The sequence below is a fragment of the Kogia breviceps genome, chromosome 3 (genome assembly GCF_026419965.1).
Source record: "Kogia breviceps isolate mKogBre1 chromosome 3, mKogBre1 haplotype 1, whole genome shotgun sequence".
Taxonomy (NCBI): domain Eukaryota; kingdom Metazoa; phylum Chordata; class Mammalia; order Artiodactyla; family Physeteridae; genus Kogia; species Kogia breviceps.
The window spans coordinates 125,610,870-125,633,614 of record NC_081312.1 but is presented as its reverse complement, the minus strand read 5'-3'; the positions used below and the strand labels follow the sequence as shown (position 1 = coordinate 125,633,614).

At 47.1% G+C, this 22,745-nt stretch overlaps 1 long non-coding RNA gene across 1 annotated transcript; it reads right to left on the bottom strand.

The window, feature by feature from the left end:
• Nucleotides 1–942: 942 nt before the first annotated feature.
• Nucleotides 943–9,488, bottom strand: LOC136793936 (uncharacterized). The gene is made up of 3 exons (XR_010840033.1): nt 9,306–9,488; nt 8,082–8,179; nt 943–977 (listed from the first exon to the last, which is right to left on the bottom strand). It is a non-coding gene; the product is annotated as an uncharacterized lncRNA (long non-coding RNA).
• Nucleotides 9,489–22,745: the final 13,257 nt, after the last annotated feature.

Sequence of the window (22,745 nt, the reverse complement as noted above, 5' to 3'; positions counted from 1 at the left end):
TGCAGCCGCAAGCCTGGGGATGCCTGGAGCCCCCCAAAGCTGGAAAAGGCAGGAAGAGCCCTATCCTGGAGCCTCTGGAGGGACGTCCATCCTGGAACACCTTGATCTCAGATGTCTGGTCTCCAGGACTGGGGGAGGATGAATTCCTGTTGTTTTAAACCACCCAGCTTGTGGTCATTTGTTACAGAAGCCACAGAACAGTCACACGGACCCTGCTCTGTGGGACCCTGGAAGTGCGGGTCTCATTAAAGACCAACAGAGGCTGGGTTACAGAACCCTTAGAGTCAGCACTGGGCCCCAGAAATTCTAAAGCAGTGGCTGGACACCAGAACGTTGAGGGGTCAGTTGGAAGCCAATCCCTAAGGGTGCCGGCTGCACACGGCCTCCCCAGGTTTTTATGCCTGCCTGTACAAGTTGGGGATAAGTATTTCCATCCTGATTCAGGACCTCTGATATCACCATTCACGCTGCCAATTAAGAACCCACTAGTTACACAGAGGAAAACCCTATCAGGAAAACCCTTGCTCCAGTGGTAAACAATTCTGAAGTTGGTCAGAGGTGGGGAATCATCTCTCATGCAGCCAGCAGCCCCCCCGCAAGGAACGTCCTCATTGCAAAGCTGGGGGACCATGTCAAGGCGTCCCTGAGTAAACATGAGCTGACCCCCAGGCCAGCTGCTGCTGAACTGTTCCCACCCTTCCCAGCTAAAACACCTGAATGTGTGCAAGGACTTGAAAGCCTAGAGGAAGGGCCATGGAGCCACACCAGCACGGAGGCCGACTTGGGGCCTGCAGGCCAGCCAGCATGGTCCTGGCCCCGGGCGCTCTTCTGGAAGCTTTCCATCTCCCTGCCCAATGTACCCCTCCTGTCCCGGCCCCCACCGCTTTTCTCCGTCCTCACCTCTGCCCGGGGAGAAATTCCAGCGGCAGGTATGGGTGACACATCCTCTTCTTTAGCAGGTGGCAGCGCGGCAACTCCTGCAGAAAGTCCACCAGAGCCCCACTCGCACCGGGCCACGCACAGAGCCGTGGGCCCTACTCCCTCCCACCAGCCCAGCCCCGAGACTGCCGATGGGGCAGAGAATATGGCGTCAGGCACAGCTGCAGGGGCTCTTGCTGCCTGGAGCGGTGTTTATATTGACCTCAGCCCAGGCACACCTGGGGAGGACTGGCCGGCCGGGTCAGACTGCCCAGGTCAGCCACTCCTCGCCCCTCAGGGGCTCACAGTTGCATAAAATGGACCTTGCTGCACCGGTCAGTTCCAAGGAACACGTGTAGGTCCTGAGGGTCAGGATAGACAAGGGGCTGCAGCCCTGGCTTGTTTTCTAACCATTTTATCTGGCCCATGAGTGGGAGACAACTTCAAGAAGACCCTCTCCTAATAAAAGGAACCCAGGAGTCAGGGAGAGGAGGGGTGGTGGGTGGAGACAGAGACCTGGTGCCCCGGCTGCAGTGGAAGTCTCTGGAAGACCAGGCGGAGGGAGGCCACACAGAGTGAAGCCCAGGGTCACAGACCTGTCGGAGCTGCTGTTTGTTAGTTCAAGTCCTGCTCTGAGGTGCTCTGTGTCAGCTCTGAGTGACAGGTGAGATGGGGGTGCTCTGCAATGAGGGCTATGCGCACGGTTCCTGTGTGCCCAGCCCTGCCGTGGTACCTGCACAAGGGTGTTCCGTATCCAAGGAGGGGCCTGACCACGAGAGTCCCATGGGCTGCTGGGTAGCTGCACAGGTGAGCTCCATATCCTGGGAGGGGCCTGATCACGAGAGCCCCGTGGGCTGCTGGGTACCTGCCCAGGTGAGCTCCATACCCTGGGAGGGGCCTGACCACGAGAGCCCCGTGGGCTGCTGGGTACCTGCCCAGGTGAGCTGTATATCCTGCGAGGGGCCTGACCACGAGAGCCCCGTGGGCTACTGGGGAACTGGTAAAGATGTCGGGACAGTCAGTGAAGCCACTGAGGATATGCATCCAATAGTTCCTAATTCCTACACCCTGCTGGTCATTGTACCATCCCCCAGGACATAGTATTCTGTATGAGACTTACATGATGCTTTCTTCTGTATTCCATTAGTCCCAGAGGTCACAGAAATTTTGGCTTGTGACTGGCAGGACTCAGCATACAAGGAAGACAGTACTGCTGGGCCGTCCTCCCCCAAGGGTTCAAAACTTCCCGCACCACCTTTGGGGAAACTTAACTAAAACCTCAAAGATCTACCTCTGGAGAAGGGAACCCTCCTTCAATATGCAGACGACATTCTTATCCCCAGCCCTACTAAGGAGGCCTCTGAACTACCTAGCCAATAAAGGATAGAAGGTGTCCAAGACAAAGGCTCAAATATCACAGACTAAGGTGACCTGCCTGGGCTTCATTCTCACAGAAGGTCGGAGAAGCCCATCCCAGGAAAGGGAAGAAGTCATTTGCAGCCTTACCCCTTCTAAACCTAGAAGACAGCTTAAGGGTTCCTAGGGAGGTCGGGGTTTGCTGCATCTGGATCCCTAACTACAGTCTAATAGCTGGGCCTCTATAGGAAACATTGAAAGGAAAAGATGATGATCTGTTCGAATAGAATCCAGAAGCAGTCTTTCAAGAATGGAAAGAGCAGTTAATTCAGACCCTTGCCCTGGACCTCCCTAACTTAGCTAAACCCTTTGACCTTTACATTCTGGGTAGAAAGTGAATCGCCCTTGGAGTATTAGTGCAAAAACTGGGACCTCTTGAAATGGAACAATGCAAGAATGCCCTCCAGGTAGGAGAAAGTACGGTCACCAAGGGCTTGGCCCGCCGCCCCATCCGGCCAAGATACTGGGGGTATCTAAAAACCTGGAATCCGCAGCCCGCAAGGCCAACTCCCTCCTAAGGGGAAAGGACCGCACGCGGTGATCCTAACCACCCACCATGCCCTGAAGTTGCAGGCGTCGCTCCGTGGGCACACTGACCTCGAGTGAGGAAGCCCTCCAACTCCAACCTCCAGAGGGACAACTGGGGGCAACGGGTCCCCATGATGACCCGTGTGACCATCACTTGACGTGGATCTTCTCTCAGAAAACAACAAGAGCGTGCCCCAAAAGAGCAGACTACTGCTTGCAGGACTTACTGCACCCAGAGCGGAGCTCATAAGCTTGGCGGGGGAACCCTAAATAACGCTGTCACCATAGAAACGCCTACAGACACCGCGGTGAAGGCGGCAGCCGATGAGACCGGCTGCACTCCTGGCTACTTGAAAAGGCCGTTGACTCAGTGGCCGTCATGGGTCTGGATCACCACCGGCCCTGGACTGTGTGGGAGTTGAGCAGGCAGGGTTCTGACACCTGGTGCTGTTTGTACGTTAATTCAGGGGCCTAATTGAAGAAAGCGCAGACTACTGGTCAGAGCATCTAGGCTGGCAGAAACCGTCTGCCTAAGGTGGCCGAACAAATGTGGGCGGGGTAAAACCGGCCACCCCAGAGTCTCTGCGCATCTCTTTCCTGCACCCTTAAAGGTCATTAGAATCTATAACACTTCAAATGCTGGGGCTCAGGCGGACGAGCAGTGAGGGAAGAGCCCTGGGGACAGTCAACCTCACCTGGAGGCTGCTGGGGAGAAGTTCTGCCCCTCCCCCCGGGTATGAGGCCTCCCGACTCAGCACGAAGCAGTTACAGAAGCGGGGTCTGCACCCTCAGCGCCCCAACAATGAGGAATGGGACAAAAGGCAGAGGAGGGGTTTGTCACCGGCAGAGCCCATGAAAAAATCCTGGGAGATAAAAATAGAATCCGGGCAATAAAGTAAAGTCTAACGTTTATTCCTTTGTGCTTTGTCTAATTTCACTTGCCCCTAGGTTTCCACATGCAGAGGTCCCACACCCGGCACTTCAGAACCTATTTCCTGGTGCAAAATGGCTGGGCCGACACCTCAGCTCGCGGGGCCCCATGCAGACTCCGCGACATGGAGCCTGAGCTCCAGCCAACCCGGCCCTCGAGACTCCGCCCCTTCCGTCCCGCTGATGCTGCCGGGATCCCCACACAGCAGCCCCGCCCACAGCCCTCGGGGGAGCGCACGCTCCCACCTCTCCCTGTTCTCTGATCAGAATCTAAAGTTTCCTTTGCTTCTGAACCAAACTCAGTCTCGTTCTCTTGGCTCCAATGACACGGGGCAGGGGACCCTTGTTGGGGCCCACTCTGCAGGATCAGTGACAGAAATTGAGAACATTGTAACTTCAATGAACAGATGTGTGAGCCAAACTGTAATTAACCTAGAGCCGTGTATAAGGCTCGGGTAAAATAAGATGTTTCCAACACTTCCATTTGATATTTCCATCACTTTAGTATAGGCAAGTTCAGTGAAGGGGTTTGTCTTATTTGTCAGGTCAACATTAGAGAAATGAAGTGATTTCTTTCCAAGGATGTACATCGAATAATCTTGGCTGAAGCTTCAATATAGTTTTGAATGCTTTTCCATTGAAAATGATACCTCTCTTTCAGCTCCCCCATTTCTGAGAAGCATAAAATCTTATAATTTATTATTACCAAAGGGGAAAGGTGCAGGGAGGGATAAATGAACAGTTTGGGATTAACACGTACACCCTGCTATGTATAAAATAGATCATCAACACAGAACTACTGTACAGCACAGGGAACTACACTCAATATTTTGTAATAACCTAGAAGCGGAAATAATCTGAAAACGAATAGATATTTTTATTGACATCATCTATCAATGACAGATACAATGTACCCTAACGGAGGCCGATGGTCAGCGCTTCTGACCCTGAAGACTTTAATCATCTTAAGTTCGGACTCTGCCTACTGCCCAAGGCCCTTAATGAACATACGTGTAGCCATAGCGTAAAATTCCCCAGTTTAGGGTTCAGGGAGACACTGATTTGGAAACATCCCTGGTGTTCTCTTACCATGCACGGGACCCTTCCTACAGCTAAAACATGACTCTGACACCCAGAAGGTGGTACACCATTTGATCGGGAAGAGTTTGGAAAAAGCATCTCATCTCCTCATCTCCAGGGAGTCGGGTTCACCCCCCCAGTGTCTTTCCTAACAATCTCCCCACTTGGGGATGTCAGCACCTTCAACCTCCTGTTGCGCACAGTTTGGAATCTGTCCAGAGGATGAAGCGGAAGGATGAGAAACAATGAGAGAAAAGTCCTAGGTGTTCGGACAGGCACATGTCACTCTCATTTCCAATCAGGAAGACGAAATGACCAAAGGCTAAGATTGCCCATGGAAAAAGAATACGGCTTGAGGAAATCCCACTGTTTTGTGGCCAGTTCCCAAAAACACAAGTTGAAAAATGGAACTCAGGATCACTAAAATTCACGAAACTGCAGAGTTGAAAATATCTATCATTGAAAAATGTCTTGAGGGAAGTCACCGAAAAGGAATTGTAAGCAAGGGAGAATGGCAGGAAAGGGATTTGAAGAGGTAAAAAGGACTCATCATGAAAGCACAAAAAAGGGGCTGAACATCGCCAACGGTGCAGTTAGCCAAAAAGGGCGTATGCTTTTTTCCTGAATATATTCAAGAAAAGGGCATACACCCTTTTCAGCCAACCAAACAGGTGGGCATTGCAAATCAATACTACAAAAAGTATCACACTTCGCATCAGTCAGAAGAGCCATCCTCATAAAGTGTAAACACCAGAAATGCAGGACAGGGCGAGGAGTGAAGGGAGCCCTGTGAGGCTGATAGTGGAAATGTAAATTGCCAACGGGCACACTGAAGAAGTGTACTGTGTTTACTAAAACATCTAAACAGATGAGCTACAGAGCATAGGGCACTTGCACTCATGGGCGAATATCTTGGGAAAAACAAAAATCGTCAGGATACAGGCACCCCAACGTTTACCGCCTCTCTGTTTAAAAGAGCCTCGACTTGGATAAAACCTAAATATACCTGGAAGGAAAAAATGGATAAAAGAGATGTGGTACATATGTAGAGTGGAATATAACTCAGCCAGGATATCAATGAAATAAGGCCAGTTGCATCAACTCAGGAGGAGTTATGTAAGATCATTCTAGGTAACATAAGTCAGAAAGAAAAAGACACATATCGTAAGATATAACTTAAGGGTAGAATCAACAATGGCTACACATGAAACAAATTACAAAACAGAAACATAGTCAAATATGTAGAAAACACACATAAGGCTGCCAAAGGGGAAAGGTGGGGAGGGGTGAGGCATTATCCAGGAGGTTGAAATTAGCAAAGATACCGTTCCAAATACCAAATTGATAATAGACGAGGCCTACACGGAACCTCAAAGAACTGCACTCAGCACATTCAAGTCACCAGAAAAAATTCTATACGACTGTTAAGAATCTGAAAAAGAATTTATTGATGTCTGTTTCTACGTGAATCAAGTGGATGTAGAACAGCAACAAACAGCGTTGAAAATCAGCTGTAACCAATATAACAATAGTAGAAAAAGACAGTGACAGACATAAAAACCCTTATAACTTTTGCTCAGGGGCTATGATGCAACATGGATTGAACACACCTAGACACACAGCAGGATGAGACATAAGGTTGGACACTCTTGGGACTGAGAGGATTGGTGAGGTTGAGTGAGCAAATGCAGACCCTTTAAAGTAATACTGTGTGCTACCCATTCCATGGGTCCCAACTCTCCAGGTGCAACGCAACCTTCCTACAGCTAAAAGATGCATGGGAAGCCCAGAGGATGATACACCGTGTGATGATGAAAGGTTTCGACAGCGCACCTCATTTTTCATCTCCTGGTGCTCGGGTTCACCATTCCAGCCGCTTTACTAACAATCTCCCCACTTGGAGAATCAGCACCTTTAACCTCCTGTTTCGAACAGTTTGCAATATGTGCCGAGGATGAACGGGAAAAGGGGGAACCAATGAGAGACTCGCTGGAGGTGTTTGGTCGGGCACATGTTACTCTCATTTCCCATCACGAAGAAGAATTCACCAAAGGCTCAGCCTGAAGCCCCGAAACCAGGATAGGGCCTGAGGCGATGCTGTGGTTTTCTGGGCCAGCTCACAAAAAGGGCAGTTGAAACATGGAGCTCAGGGGCACTGCAACTCACAAACCTGCACAGTGATAAATGACAACTACCATCCAAAAATACATTGAGTTAAGGCAACGAAGAGGATTTGAAAGCAAGGCAGAATTGCAGGAAACAGATTTCAAGAGGTAGATTGGAGTTTCCTTGAAAGCACATGAAAAGCGGCAGAACTTGGACAATGATGCAGTTGGCCAAAAAGGGAGTATGTGTTCCTTCCTGAATATATTCAGGTAAAAAAGCATACACACGTTTTGGCCAACCAAGCAAGCTGGGAGAGCAAATCAGCACTACAAAGAAGTCTCACTTCCCCCCGGTCAAAACGGCCATCTGAAAAAAGTGTAAAAAACCACAAATGCAGGACAGGCCATGGAAAACAGGAAACCTTGTTATGCTGACGGGCGGGATGAAAATTGCCGCAGACACTCTACAAAAGTGTATGGTGTTTCCTAAAACATCTAAACAACAGAGCTACAGAGCATAGGGCACTTCCACTCATGGGCGTATATCTTGGGAAGACTAAAAATCAACAAGACACAGGCACCCCAAAGCTTAGGGCTGCTCTGTTTACAAGAACCTCGACTTCGGTACCCATTCCATATCCCAGGAAAGAGAAAAATGGATACAGAAGTTGTGAAACTTATGTACAATGGAATATCACTCAGCCATGAAATCAATGTCATAAGGCTAGTAGCAGCATAATGAGTGGATTTAGGTACGATAATTCAAAGTGAAAAAGGTCACACAGAAAAAGAAATTTATCAAAACATATCACTTATAGAGGGAATGTAAACATGGCTACAAAGAACTGAATTAAAACAGAACAGAGTCACGCTTTTAGAAAACACACTTATGCCTGCTTCAGGGGAAAGGTGAGGGGGGGTTTTCATAAAACAAGAGTTTGAAATTAGCACAGATACCGTTCCAAAAACCAAATATGTAATAGACAAGACCTACTCCTTGCTCAATGAACTGGACTCAACAGCTCCTATTCATCGCAGAAAAAAAATTCCAGCCCTTGTTTCTCAGGAGCTCTGGGGTCTACCTGCGAGGTAAACTTAACTCACCTGGCACAAGGCGGCCATCCCGGGTTTCACATCAACATGATCTCAGGCACAAACCTCCTGGCTTTTCCATTGTGTCTTTAAGTTACTTGTTGAAACAACTGCACAAATATGACAAAGATATAAAATCAGGCATCTTCTGCCCCAGTGCCTGCTCATAAATGATTTTCTGCCACTTTAATGATAAAGATAGAACATTTCAACATTCTGCTGCCCTTATTATTTGTCATTTTTCTTGATATTTCTATTGAATACTCTTTCAATATTTTAACAATGGAACATTTATTTACCTTGTTCCAGACCCAGCCTGTAGTGGTAAAGGTTTTGTTGTTATATTTCTATTATGTTTCCTTTAAAAATCATTATGCTATTTAACTGGATTAAGTCAATTCTACAGGCATTTATCTTATGATATTGATGAAATTAATACATAGAGGGCAGTAGTACAAGTTGATTGTACTCCAGAGCCTCTATTAGCACAGTTAAGTAAGTATAACTATTATCTATATGTAAACCAAAGTACATGCCAAGTGAGACTCTCCGACGCTTCTTCACTGTCTACCCCTCAAGCCTGTGAGAAATGGAATATTTCTTGCCATCTCAGTAAACAAAAGATGCCACAGTCATCCTCTCCAATGTGAGCGGGCAGGCCCTGAGGAACTCAGGATATGCAATTACAGGATGCAGGCCCCAGAGAGCTGAGGTGCATATCAAAGGAAGGAATTCGTGAGCCTGACTCCGGCATCTTCGCATAAGGAAAGCCCTGCATTCCTGTAGAACCTGGGAGAGCAGGTTCTCCTTAGCTGACAATCACCTTTTCACGTCCCCCATCAACTGCGCCAGCCCCCCGCCCTGTCCCCTCCCCCGCCCCCCCGGTGCTTTAGCTCAGGGAGGAAGGGGCGCACAGGGCCTCGGCTGAACAAGAGGCCTGGGAGCCTCGGGAGGAACTTTCGCCGCTTTCCCCGCCGTCGGGAGGAGGGTCGCTGACGCTGCGGCCGGACCCTGCGCCTCCCTCGCCCCGTGTCCCCTCAGGACGTTCAGCCGCCCTCTCCCCACGCCCCCCGGGCCCCGCGAGCCAGGCCGAGGGCAGGGCCGAGAGGAGGGGCCGAAGTTCCCCGGGACCAGACCCCGAGGCCGCTCGTTCTGCACAGCAGCGGCGGGTGGCAGCGAAACGCTTCCCCTCAGAAGCTGCTCTTGCGCGGCCGCCCGGGCACCGGACCCACTTACCCGGCCCGCCGTCCCCACGACTGTCGCGGCTTCGGCCGCCGGGGCCCCTCCGCAGCCGGCAGCGTCAGTGAGGCCGCCCTCCCCTCGGGCTCCGGGGCAGCTCCGTGACGGCGGAGGGAAGAGACCCCGAGCCGGGAGCTCCAGCTCTGAGGAAACGCGGGCTCCGTTCTGGGCGCAGTGGGTGGGGCCGTTCTGCCCCGAGGCATCCTGGGAGGGAGCGGGGCGCCGGGGGAGGAGCCGCCAGGAGCTCAGGGCCCCGTCGGGGGTCCTGGAGGGGCGGCCCGGCCTGAGGGCCCCGCCCACTGTGGCCGCAGCGCAGGCCTTTTCCCTGCAATCCTACACAAAAAGTCAGAAAGATACACACGGTCTACAGTGAATGTTCACAAATGGTGGTTGCTGCTGTGCTTACTATCCTATTAAACGTGGGAAATCCATAACACACTTGAAGTTAGAAGTTAACTATGAATGTTTACCTTTCCTTATTATGTCTCTGCTATTCACAATTGTCGTTAATGAATCAGAGGCTGTGGCATCACTAGTTAAAAATGAGCTCGTTTAAAAAATAGAACTCAGGCCCACCGGCCCTACTGTATCAGAATCTGCAATTTTACACTCTCTCCAGTGTACTTGTGGACCCATGAATAGTTGAAAGGTACATTTCTACCTCGACATGTCTTTTCTGTCTGAGAAATACGCACATTTTATCCAGTTTGATATAAATAAAACACTCAAAAATGCATATGTCCGTGTTGAAACCACCATTTTATCATTTCTTTTCCAGATAACTATAGTCTCTATACTGGTTTTATGGATCACATGACATACTCTTTTTTGTAGTTAGAAATAGAGAAAGCTACTTTGTAAAAAAAATTATATATATATATATATATATATATATATACATATATATATGTGGATAATAGAAGACACTCTTCTAAATTAAAACCAGTTCTCTTAATTTGCTCTTTTCTTCTTGGGTCACATTATGAACTCTTCCCGTGGCCACATGTCATGTGTACTTTTAATTTCAGGGACTGCTGACATCCCAGGATGTGCCCATAGATTTCTCTCAAGAGAACTGGGAATGACTGGACCGAGATCAATGGGAATTGTACAGGGATGTGATGTGACAAAAGTATAGGATCATGCTCTCCTTGGGTGAGGATACCTTCCTTCCAGAATTCCTTATCCACCCACAGGGTTTAGAGTCCTTCATTTGTAGAATGTCTCCTGGAATGTTCTGCTTCCTACAATAGGGTTTCAGATTGCAACGTTTCAGGAAATATTGGGAGTTTGTGGGTATAATTTATGTTATTCTTTGCAAATTGCAGCCTCCTTTTTAATATACTTTGTAACTGCTTGGGATGTGTCTATATGAACAGTGTACTATATGTTTCTGTTATAGTCCTTACAATATTTTATTCTCTTATCATCTGTAACAACCTTCCATGGATTCTTTGGGCTTAAGGTGTATTAAAAGGGAGACGGCGATTCTGGGACTTCCCTGGTGATGCAGTGGTTAAGACTGAGCCTGCCAATTCAGGGGACATGGGTTCGATCCCTAGTCTGGGAAGATCCCACGTGCAACGGAGCAACTAACCCAGTGGGCCACAACTACTGAGCCTGCGTGCCACAACTACTGAAGCTGGTGCACCTTGAGCCTGTGTGCCATTTATTTTTAGAGAATAAAATCACCTCTGAGTGATTACAATTTAGACCAGCTAGTCAAAATTCTTTATCACCTGTTCTTCTCAAACACTGATCAATGGAACAAGTTTTACTAGGGATAAGAGTGTAATTGTATTCTAGAGTTCATATCGGCAATATGGTTTTTGACCTTGATGCTGGATCACGACATTTCAATGGTATAACTGCTATTAATTGTCTCTTTGTTCAATGATTAAAGTCTCACATGATCTGAGTTCAGACTGGAGCCCTCCTGGTTGGTTTCTGTCTATTGCAGATTTCTTCCAGTATGAAAGGACAAGAGCAATACGGCTTACTTTACACAATGTCTTCAAACTAAATGATGACATAATCTACATTCAATTAATTTATACATACCCTACTGTAGAGCAGGGTTTGTTACGGTGGCAGAGCCCGGTAATTATGTAAAACTGAAACTTTTATCTGCACTGGTTCAAGTCCTCCTCCTAAGAATATGTTTATAATCAACACTCTTTCACAAGTTACCCAATTTAATTCACCATAGCATTCCTCATATTAACTAAATGGAAAATCCTAAGCTATATACAAATCCAGAAAGGGCCAAAAATCATCTGCCCACATGGATTATTACAACCCATTGCTGAGGCATTCAAATTACTTATTAAAGACCCACTATGTCCATCAACAGCATCAATTTATATATTATTGCCCCAATGCTAGCCTTAACCCTGGCTCTCACAACATGAATTCCTCTTCCCATATCTTAGCCACTAATTAATATAAATGTAGGCATACTCTTTATATTAGCCATATCACACCTAGCCATTTATTCCGTCCTCAGTTCTGGATGAGCTTCACATTCAACATACTCACTCACTGGAGCTCTAGGGACAGTAGCATAGACAATCTCATATGAAGTAATGTAGCAGTTATTCTATCCTCAGTCTTACTGATAAATGGATCATTTACACTTTCAACAGTAATTATTACACAGGAACACCTATGACTATTTTCTTCTGACCCCTACTCAGAATTTTATTATCTCCGCAGTAGCAGAGATTCAATGAAGCCTCACTTGATTCAACAGAAGTAGAATCAAAACCTGTATATGACTTCAATGTAGAAGATGTAGCAGGCCCATTCACCTCTTCCTTGCTAGACAATATGTCAATTTCCTTATAATAAACATTTCCACAACAATCCATTTGTAGGAGCATTCGACAATCCCTAGGTGCCAGAATTATATACACGCCAAGTCATCATTAAAACACATCTAACAATCTCCTTTCTATGAATTTGAGCATCCTACCCACAATTTTGATATGATCAACGTCTACATCTCGTATAAAAATTTTTTTTCTACTAACATTAGCCCGATGTATATGAGAGTTTTCACTACCTGTCATCATACCAGGCAACCCACCACAAACTTAAGAAATATGTCTGACAAAAGAGTTACTGTGATAGAGTAAATTATAGAGGTTTCAATGCTCTTATTCCTGGAATTGAATTCTTCCTAAGAATTTTATATTCTCCATGTTACCACATTACAGCACATGCTATATACTAAGGTTCACTAGGTAAGCTTCAGGCCCATACCCCCAACATGTTGTCGTAGATCCTTCCTGTACTAATAAACTCTCATTGTTTTTACTATCATTCTACTGACCATTATCACAGGAAATATAATTGTATAAGAAGCTCACACTGGTTAATGGTATCCCCATTCTAATAAAAAACACAAACCCATAAGCTACAGAAGCATCCAACAAATATTTCCTAAAACAATCCACCACACCAATACTACTTATAATGGCTAGTATCATTAATCTAATATACTCTGGTCATGGAACACAATGAATAACAAAAATCTTTCATCCAGCAGCATCCACCCTCATGACAATCGCCCTTGTCACAAAAGTAGGACTTTCCCCATTTCACTTCTGAGTGCCTCAAGTCACACAAGGCGTCCCATGAACAGCAGGCCTGATGCTATTAATATGACAAAAGTGCACCCTTGTCAGTTTTATACCACATGTCACCATCCATCAACCTAAATATACTATTAATCATAGTGATATTATAAATCATAGCTGGAGGCTGAGGGAGATTTAGTCAGACTCACCTGGAAAAAATTAAACCCTCCTCATCAATTGCCCATATAGGATGAATAACAGCCGTTATAAAGTATATTCCGATTATAACAATCCTAAACATACTAATTTATATCATAACAATACTCTCTTCTTATTATTTATGCCCAGAGCATGGACTACAAGAGTGTCATTATCACACACATGAGGTAAAACACCTCCCATCACAATCCTTTTCCTCACCATTATAGTATCATTAGGACATAGTCCATCACTATCAGGGTTTTTACCCAAATGAATACTTATCCAAGAGATAACAAAAATGACAACATCATTCTACCAACATTAATAGCCATCACAGCAGTGCTCAGCATATATTTCTACTTGCAGCTAACATACTCCACATCACTAACTGTATTCCCTTCATGAAACAACACAAAAACAAAGCACATTGAACATTCAAAGAAATAACCTTCCTATCATTACCAATCATAAAACCCAGACAATTACTCCACAGAACACCCATTCCATCCGTGCTGGACTAGGAATTTAGGTTAGTTCAGACCAAGAGCTTTCATAACCCAAAACAAGTAAAATTTACTTAATTTCTAAAAATAAGGATTGAAAGACTTCATCCTACATCAATTGAATGTAAAGCAAACATTGTAGTTAAGCCAAATCTTTAGGAGACTGATGAGTTTTAACCCCAGGAAACTTTAGTTAACAGGCAAATCCTCTAGTCAACTGGCTTCAATCTGCTTCTTCTTCATTTGAGAAAGAAAAAAAGAAAAAAGGCAGGAAAATCTCTGGCAGAATTGAAGCTGCTTCTCTGAAATTACAATTCAATTTGTTGATTCACCACAGGGTTTGTGAGAAAGAGGGCTCAATCTCTGTCTTCAGATTTACAGTCGAATGCTAGCTCAGTCATTTTACCTCTGTTCATACACTGTTGATTATTTTCAACAAATCACAAAGATATCGGCATCTTATAATTACTATTTGGTGCTTGAGCTGGAGTAGCAGGCAGCACCTTAAGAATATTAATCCAGGCTGAGCTATGCTAACCTGGAGCGCTACTTGGAGACGCACAAATCTGTAACGTGGTCACAACAGTCCCTGCACTTGTAATAATTTTCTTTATTGTTGTACCCCTTATATTGCAGGGTTTGAAAACTCACTTGGGCCACTAATAACTCGCACACCTGAGGTAGCATTTCCCCGAGTAAACCATGTAAATTTTTGACTACTTCCCCCATCGTTCTTACTCCTACTCATGTCACCAATAGTAGAAGCTTGTTCTGGTACCAGTGGACCGTGTATTCAGCTCTAGCCTGCAACCTGGCCCACGCAGGAGCCTCTGTCGACATAACCATTTCCTCCTTACATTTATCAGGTGTCTCCTCAATTCTTGGTGCTATTGCTTTTATTACTATAGTCTTTCATACAAAACCAGCAGTCATACCCCAATACCAAACACCATTATTTGTTTAATCTTCCCCAACTATAGCCATATTACTATAATTACCACTCTCAGTCCAAGCAGCCAGAATTGCCATACTCTTAAGAGATAGAAATCTCAACACTACTTTCTCTGACCCTGCAGGGGGAGGCCGAATCCTATACCAACACCTATTTTGATTCTTTGGTCACTCTGAAGTCTGTATTCATGGCCTACCAGGGTTTGTTATAAATTCACACATCATTACACACTATTTAGGACAAAAGGTGCCTTTCAGCTATTTAGGAATAGTATGAGTCATGCCCACTGGCTTTTTAGGATTTCTCTTGTGGGCCCATCATATATTTACCATAGGGATAGCTGTCCACTCAGGAGCGTACTTTGCAAAAGCTACCATAATTGCTTCTATCCCGACAGGAGTGTGCTTTCTCTGGTTGCAGTGAGCAGTTGCGACTCTACGCTGCGGTGCATTGCCTTTTCACTGAAAAGGCTTTCTTTATTGCAGAGCATGGCTTTCACGCTCTAGAGGGCAGGCTCAGTAGTTGTGGCACATGGGCTTTTTGCTCCACGGCAGGTGGAATATTCCCACACGATGGCTCGAACCCGTGTCCCCTGCATTGGCAGGCAAATTCTTAACCACTGCACCACCAGGGAAGTCCCTGGTTAGCAACTGTTCACGGAGGTAATATTATATGACCTCCAATATATTATGAGTTTTAGGCTTTAGTTTTTCTTTTTACAGTAGGAGGTTTCACAGGAATCATCTTAGTGAACTCATCCCCGGACGCTATCCTCCAGGATACATACTATGTAGCAGCACACTTCCATGACCTAATGTCCATGGGAGCGGGCTTCACTATTACGGGAGGCTTCCTACACGGATTCCCACTATTCTCAGGTTACACAGTGAACTCAGCATGAGCAAAAAGTCACTTCACGCGTATATTTGTAGTAGTAAATATGACTTCCCGCAGCACTTTCTGGCCTCTCAGGAATGTCATTACTTTAGTCTCAGTACTCGGAGGCACACACAACATGAAATATTGTGTCTTTTGGCTCACTCATCTCAATAGCAGCAGTAATGCTAATCATAATCTTCATACTTTGAAAAGCATTTGCATCTAAACAAGAAGGCTAAGCACTAGAAACTGATACTCCTAACCTAGAATTGTTACATAAATGCCCTCCACCATATCCTATGTTTCAAGATCCTACCTATGTAAATATAAAATAAGGAAGGTCTCAAGTCCTTTTCAACCACTTTCAAGCCAACACCGTAACAATTATGTCTTTCTCAATAAATGAGATAAAAGTAAAAAGTGATGTAGCTTTGTCAAACTTAAATCAGAGGCTAAAATCCTGTATATCACGAAGGCATATCAATTTCATCTAGGATCTCAAGATATAACATCACCGATTATGGAAGAACATTTACATTCTCATCATCACACATTAATAGTGATTTTTGAAACTAGTTCTCTATATTATTTCTCTAACATTGACAACTAAACTAACTCATATACATATAATAGATGCACAGGTAGAGAAAATGTGAACAATTTATCAGCCATTATTGTAATCTTAATTGCTCTATCATCATTGTGAATCCTTTACATGATACATGAAATCAATAACTCTTCCCAAACCATAAAATCGATGGGTCAGTAATGATACTGAAGCTACAAATACACAGATTATGAAGATTTAAATGTTGGCTCCTCTGTAATCCCCACATCAGGGCTAAAACCAGGAGAATAATGACTAATAGAAGTCAACAACCACGGAGTTAGAGAGAGTCATAGAATATTAGTTTCATCTGAAATTGTTGTACACTCCTGAGCTGTTCCTTCTCAGGCCTAAAAAGGGCTGCTATCCCAGAACGCCTAAATTAAAGAATCCTAATACCAACAGGACCAGGCCTATGTTGTAGACAAGAGAGCTCATTTTCCTGAGTTCAAAGACAGGCCAGAGGGATATGGCTGAGATGACGGGTGAATCTGGAGCCCATGGGGATGCACTCTCCAAGCTCCAGGATAGGAATGGGCCATTATTGGTTTAATGGACCTCTGGGGTCCCAGGCCACCCACACCACACCCTCCCGAGCAGGATCTTGGCAACATTCCCTGTCAGTGATGAGGCAACCTAGCACTTGTCACGCCCCGATGTTGTGTCCTATGTGGGCACCATGCTGTGGGGACCACACCCACACTCTGCAGGTCCATGCTACAGGGTCCTTCTTGCCTCAGGAGTAGAGACCACCCAGCAAGCAGTTCGCTCCCCAACCAGCAGGAGGAGGGGAGGAGAGCAGGGGCACCAGGGGAATCTCACTCAGACAACAACACCCAGGGGTGCCAGCGGGGACAGTGATGATGCAGATGAGGCCCAGACCAAGAGATGCGACCAGAGGACACAAAAGGCAGCTGATCAGGTCCTGACTCAACTGCATCCCGGACACCTTTGTCCCTCCTACGCCCCTTCCTCATACATCCCCTCCTGAAATGCAGATTCTTCAGATGCAAACAGGCAGAGCCTCAGACTGAAAGTCAGCTCTTCCAAAATGACCCGTCAGCAAACACTGCAGGATTGCGCTCCAGTGGGGGCCCTGGAGTCCACAACTCAGGGACTGAAGGGGACATCGGTGCCAGGGCCAGTGTGAGGGGATGGGGAGTGAGACTTTCATGGCTGTGGAATGCTGGTTTTGCAAGATGAAAAGTTCTAGGCGTGGTGGTGATGGCTCCACGAGAAAGTGAATAGATCTGATGCCTCAGAAACGTGCACTTAAAATGGTGACGATGGTAAAGGGTATGTGACGTGTGTTTTATTTCACTTAAATTCATAAAATAATGTCTTTTTAAATCAGAGTCCATTTCGACTCCCGTTCATCACAAATGTCGGAGACCCAAACACATTCCCCTACCTTAGGGGCCATCACGGTGCCCTCACATGGCACATGGGAGACCGTTCTCACGGGGGCCTAGTCTGTGCTCACCTCACCTCTGTCCAGGGAGACCCAGGCAGTGGTGACCCCCATAGATTAGACATATGATATGCTATGATATTCATATGACACCACCGAACATTGTCACTCAGCAGCACACAGAGCAGCACCCCACTCAAACATGCATGACCTCATATGAATGCGACAAGATTAAGGGAAGAAAAGGAACCACCGGTTAATCAGGGCAACACCCTTAAGGCAGAGGTTGGAAATGTCAAAGGGGTAAAGACACACTGCAGGCAAAGAGCACATAGGGGTCTCCGCATACATGTGATCCTGACCCATGCAGATGTGGTGAGACCCATACAGTGCCCGTACCCTATAGCTGGGGTCACACATCCACACTCACCACAGTGACCCCACCTCCCCAGACCCTGCACCTAAAGTCACACGTTCTCTCTCAACACGTGACCCCACCTCCTCAGACCCCTCCACCTGGGTCACATGTCCACAGTCCCAGGGTGAACTGCCCTCCGCAGACTCCCCCAACTGGGGTCACACGTGCACATCCTCCAGGGTGACCTCACCTCACCAGACTGTGCACCTGGGGTCACATGTCCCCTTGGTCAGGGCACCATAGCTCTGCTCTTGGCTCCCTAATTTGGAAACAAGCTGGGTTCCTGGGACCTGCTGGGATGAGAAAAAGTGTAAGGTGGGTCTCCTGTCCCCACACTTGTCCCACAGAAGTCCTCCTCTTTTCACTTTGGTTCTGTGTGATTTTACCTCTTTTTAAAGCTTTCATGCTAGAGTTGAACACATTACTTGGTTCTGGCAGGCACAGTCTCACTTTCTTGTCTCACTTACTTGTTGAGAAAACTCACAGGACAGCAGGGCTGAAAGCCGAAGGGCAGCTCTGGACGCTGCTGACTAGGGACGGCAGACGGGAAGGAGAGCTCAGCAGCAGCCTCAGCTGTTACCCATCGGCCTTTTGCCCGATCTGCGTGCCCTGCAATCAATTCACCAGCTAAACCTGCCTCCCTTCGCACCATGCACGTGCTGGTAAATTGGAATAATCAGCAGGTAGCCCTCCTGAGGGTTATCCACGAGCCCCAAGGAAGGTGAACCTTGCAGGAATAAAGAGTATGGCCCCGACCATAGCACTGCCCTTAGGAGGACCAGGTCACCACACTCAGAAGAGAGGGTGTTACCTAGACAAGCCCACCTCGGCTCCAGACCCAGACATCTAAGCACTGACTTTCAAATGCAGGCACGGAGCTTCCCAGTACTGAGGCCAGGCCGGCTCTCTTCCCAGCTCTCCATACTCCTAGCGTACACGGAACATGGTCAGGTCTAAATCTTCTTATTATAGACAACACATGGTCAGCTCTAAACATAAACAGTAGTCAGCACATGGAGAGGTCTAAATTTACCGTGTAGACAGAACTTGATCATGTTTCAACTAGCTTAGGGCTGAGCTCATAGGAGGTACAGATCACACATATGGGTCTCTCATCTTTGGACACCCACATCAGGAAACTGAACAATATCGTTGTCATTAAACATTTCAACAGGCAAAACAGAAATGTTACCAGTGTCTCTGGCCACCTGATGGTCAGGATCCACATGTGATCCAAGAATTTCTTAGAGTGCAGCCCAGTCTGCGGCCAGGCCAGACAAGAAGTGGCCTGATTCCAGCCTCCCAGGTTTCCAGAAGGAGGCGGCTGCACAGGAGGCCCAGGCAGGACAGTTCTGCATGGTGCGGGCCAGGAGAGCCTGTCTGTCCATTCCACTGGCCGATTCCAGGCGGGGTGCTCAGGGCTGCTGAGAGCCCCGCGCTCAAGTCCTGCCTCCCTGAAGCATGTGCGTGTGCGTGTATGTGTGTGTGTGTGTAGAGGGGGCAGTGGCTGACGGCTCCCACGACTCCCGTCCCGGGCACCGTGCTGTCTTCGACGGGAGGCACGGGGAGAGGTAGGGGCACAGATTCCGTTGGAGAGGAGAACCCACCGTGGAAACGCTTGCACACTGGCTGGCCCCACCCGGGGACCCGAGAGCCCATCGTGGGCCAAATGTCCCCCCCAGCCCCCACCCCCGAGGGCAGGGCACCTGCTCTTTCAACAGCACAGGGTCTCACATGAAGTAGACTCAGTGGGGACTGTCGCCCCTCCCACTCCTGATGCTCCGTTTGGGGAGAATGAACCCCCTTGACTGGGCGATGGGACCCTGTGATGAAACATGTGGTGCCCCATCCAAGTCGGGGCCTGCCTGAGAGATGGGAACACAGGAGCCATGTGCAGGGCCTGGAGGCCAGGCCAACAGGACAAGCACCTCCAGCCTTGGTCTAGCTCTCCAACTGTGACATTGTAGCATTAAGGGACCTGAGGCAGGTGACTGAATGTAATGGGGTCTAAACTGGACCCTGAATGGGGCTTAAAGAACGTGTGAAAGATGTCACTCAGACAGTGACAGTCACTGGAAGACAGACCCTGTGTGAGGACATCCTGCTCCATCCATTCAAATCCCTGCGATCTCTGAACTTTACGTGGCTACGCAGGATTGTTAGAGCAGGTGCGTGCGGACATATCTGGGGCACAATTCAGTCTGCAATCAACTTGCAAGTGGTTGCAGAAAACACACAGGTGTGCGCAAAGGTAGACACAGCACACACACAAACATATGCATGCGCACAGCACAAATATATTCACACACTAGCCTATGAACACACACGCACGCGTGTACCCACGCACACACTAACGTGTGCCAGTGCACATACCTATGCACATGCACAGCACATGTACGCATACAGGCACATGCACACACGTAGCGCACACACAGGGAATAAAGTGAATCCGTAAAGCATTAATTCCTGAAAGCAAGTGAAGCTGACATGTATTTTTCCCTTTTTCTTAGCTTTGATGTTTTTCACAATAAAAACTTTAAGAAAAGAGTTAATGGCGAATGACTTTTTTTTTTTGCACAGGTGTCGCGGACTCCTCAGAGGCAGTGACCCAGGACTGAGGCCCCCGAGCGTCCTTCTGAGGGTCGTGGCCCCGGTGTCCCTCTCACGGGAGTTGCTGTCAGCCTTGATGGTCGAAGCAGCCATGGTATCGAGATTTCACTGGTAGAAACTATTCCTTTTCTTCCCTGGGAGGAGCAGGTCTCCTTCTACTTTGTTGGGGAGACTCCCTTTTTACTAAACAAAAATGAGAAGCTGTAAGTACATATTAAGGTTTAGGTTATATACATGTAAAGAATAATCATAAAGATCAAGGAACAGAACATGATGAGTGGACACCCAGGAGTGCCCTTCCCTCGTCACAGCCTCCTCCCCACCGTGAGGGAGCTGTTCTCCTGATTTTGTGCCAGTGACTTGTCCTCAGAGTTTTCGCCCAGGGACGCATCTCTGCGCAACGCAGCCCAGCTTTGCCTAGTTCCAAAGTCGGTAAATGCGTGTACCGTGCATGCTGCTTTATTGCTCTTGATGGCGCAGCATCGTGTCCATGGGATTCCTTCACCTTGTGAATAGAGATGTTTAAAAAATAATTTTTATAGTTTTACGAACTTTAAACAAAATGTACTCCATTGCTGTGGAATATTCCTTCATAGGAGCGTGCATGGTTCATTTCTGCATCTGCTTGTGATGGCCTTCATGTTCTTTCCAGTTTGGCTCCTGTGGCTGTGGAGTCCATGTCCGTGTGTCCTGGTGCAGTGCCGGTAGATTTGTGTTCAGCTGGGAGGAGCCCTGCGGGTCTGCGTGCGTGCGCGGACTTCGCTCTCTGAGGCCCGATTGTTTCAGAAGCGGTTGCATCGGCCCGCTGCGTGCCAGGTTTTCCATTGCCCCACAGCCTGCTGATATTTGATACTATGTCTTTCATGTCTGCATTCTGGTAGGTGTATGCACAGTATTTTTCTTATGGTTTTAATCCCTCGGTGGTTAGTGAAGTTGTGCATCTAGTAGTATTCATACACTATTTCCTGTTCGTTTTTAAAAAGTTTTAAAAATTGTGGTTCAATACACATAACATAAAATTTAGTATCTTAACCATTTTTAAATGCCATTTCAGGGTCAAGAAGTAATTGGCGCTGTTGTGCAAACCTGACCGCCATCGTCCTCCAGAACTTTCTCATCTTGCAACATTGAAACAGTCCCCATTAAACACGCACTCGCCATGCTCCCTCCCTCAGCCCCTGGCACTCAACATGCTACTTTCTGTCTCTATGTTTCTGACTGCTCTAGGGGCCTCGTGTGAATGGAGCCAGCACTGCGTGTTGTTTTGTGTCTAGCTTACATCACTGAGCATAATGCACTCGAAGCTCAACCCTGCTAAAGGCTGTGTCAGAATTGCCTTTCTTTTTAGGCTGAACAACATTCCCTTGTATCAAAGGACCGTGTTTTTCTTCTCCATTCATCCATTAGTGGACATGTGTAATATCTACATTCATTTCTCATTTCATAATAATTGTGGAATAACGTCAGAAAGTCCTTTGAATCTAAAGTCATCTGCCATTAACTCTTTTCTTAAACTTTTTACTGTGAACAACATCAAAGCTAAGAAAAAGGGAAAATACATGTCAGCTTCACCTGTATTCAGGAATTAATGCTTTACAGATTCACTTTATTCCCTGTGTGTGTGCTACGTGTGTGCATGTGCCTGTTTGCCTACATATGCTGTGCATGTGCATAGGTATGTGCACTGGCACACGTTAGTGTGTGCGTGGGTACATGCGTGCGTGTGTGTTCATAGGCTAGTGTGTGAATATATTTGTGCTGTGCGTGTGCGTATGTTTGTGTGTGTGCTGTGTCTACCTTTGCGCACACCTGTGTGTTTTCTGGAACCACTTGCAAGTTGGTTGCAGACTGAATTGTGCCCCAGATGTGTCCGCACGCATCTGCTCTAACATTCCTGCTTTTCCACATAAAGATCAGAGCTGTCAGGGATTTGAATGGATGAAGCAGGATGTCCTGACACAGGGTCTGTCTTCCAATGACTGTCACTGTCTGAGTGACATCCTTCCCACCTTCTCTAAGTCCCATTCAGGGTCCACCTGAGGCCCCCATTACATTCAGTCACCTGCCCCAGGTCCCCTATAAACTACAATGTCACAGTTGGAGAATCTGCCCAGGGCTGGGGGGGGCCCTCCTGTTGGCCTGGCCTCCAGGCCCTGCACATGGCTCCTGTGTTCCCATCTGTCAGCCAGACCCCGACTTGGATGGGGCACCACATGTTTCATCACAGGGTCCCATCGCCCAGTCAAGGGGGTTCATTCTCCCCAAACGGAGCATC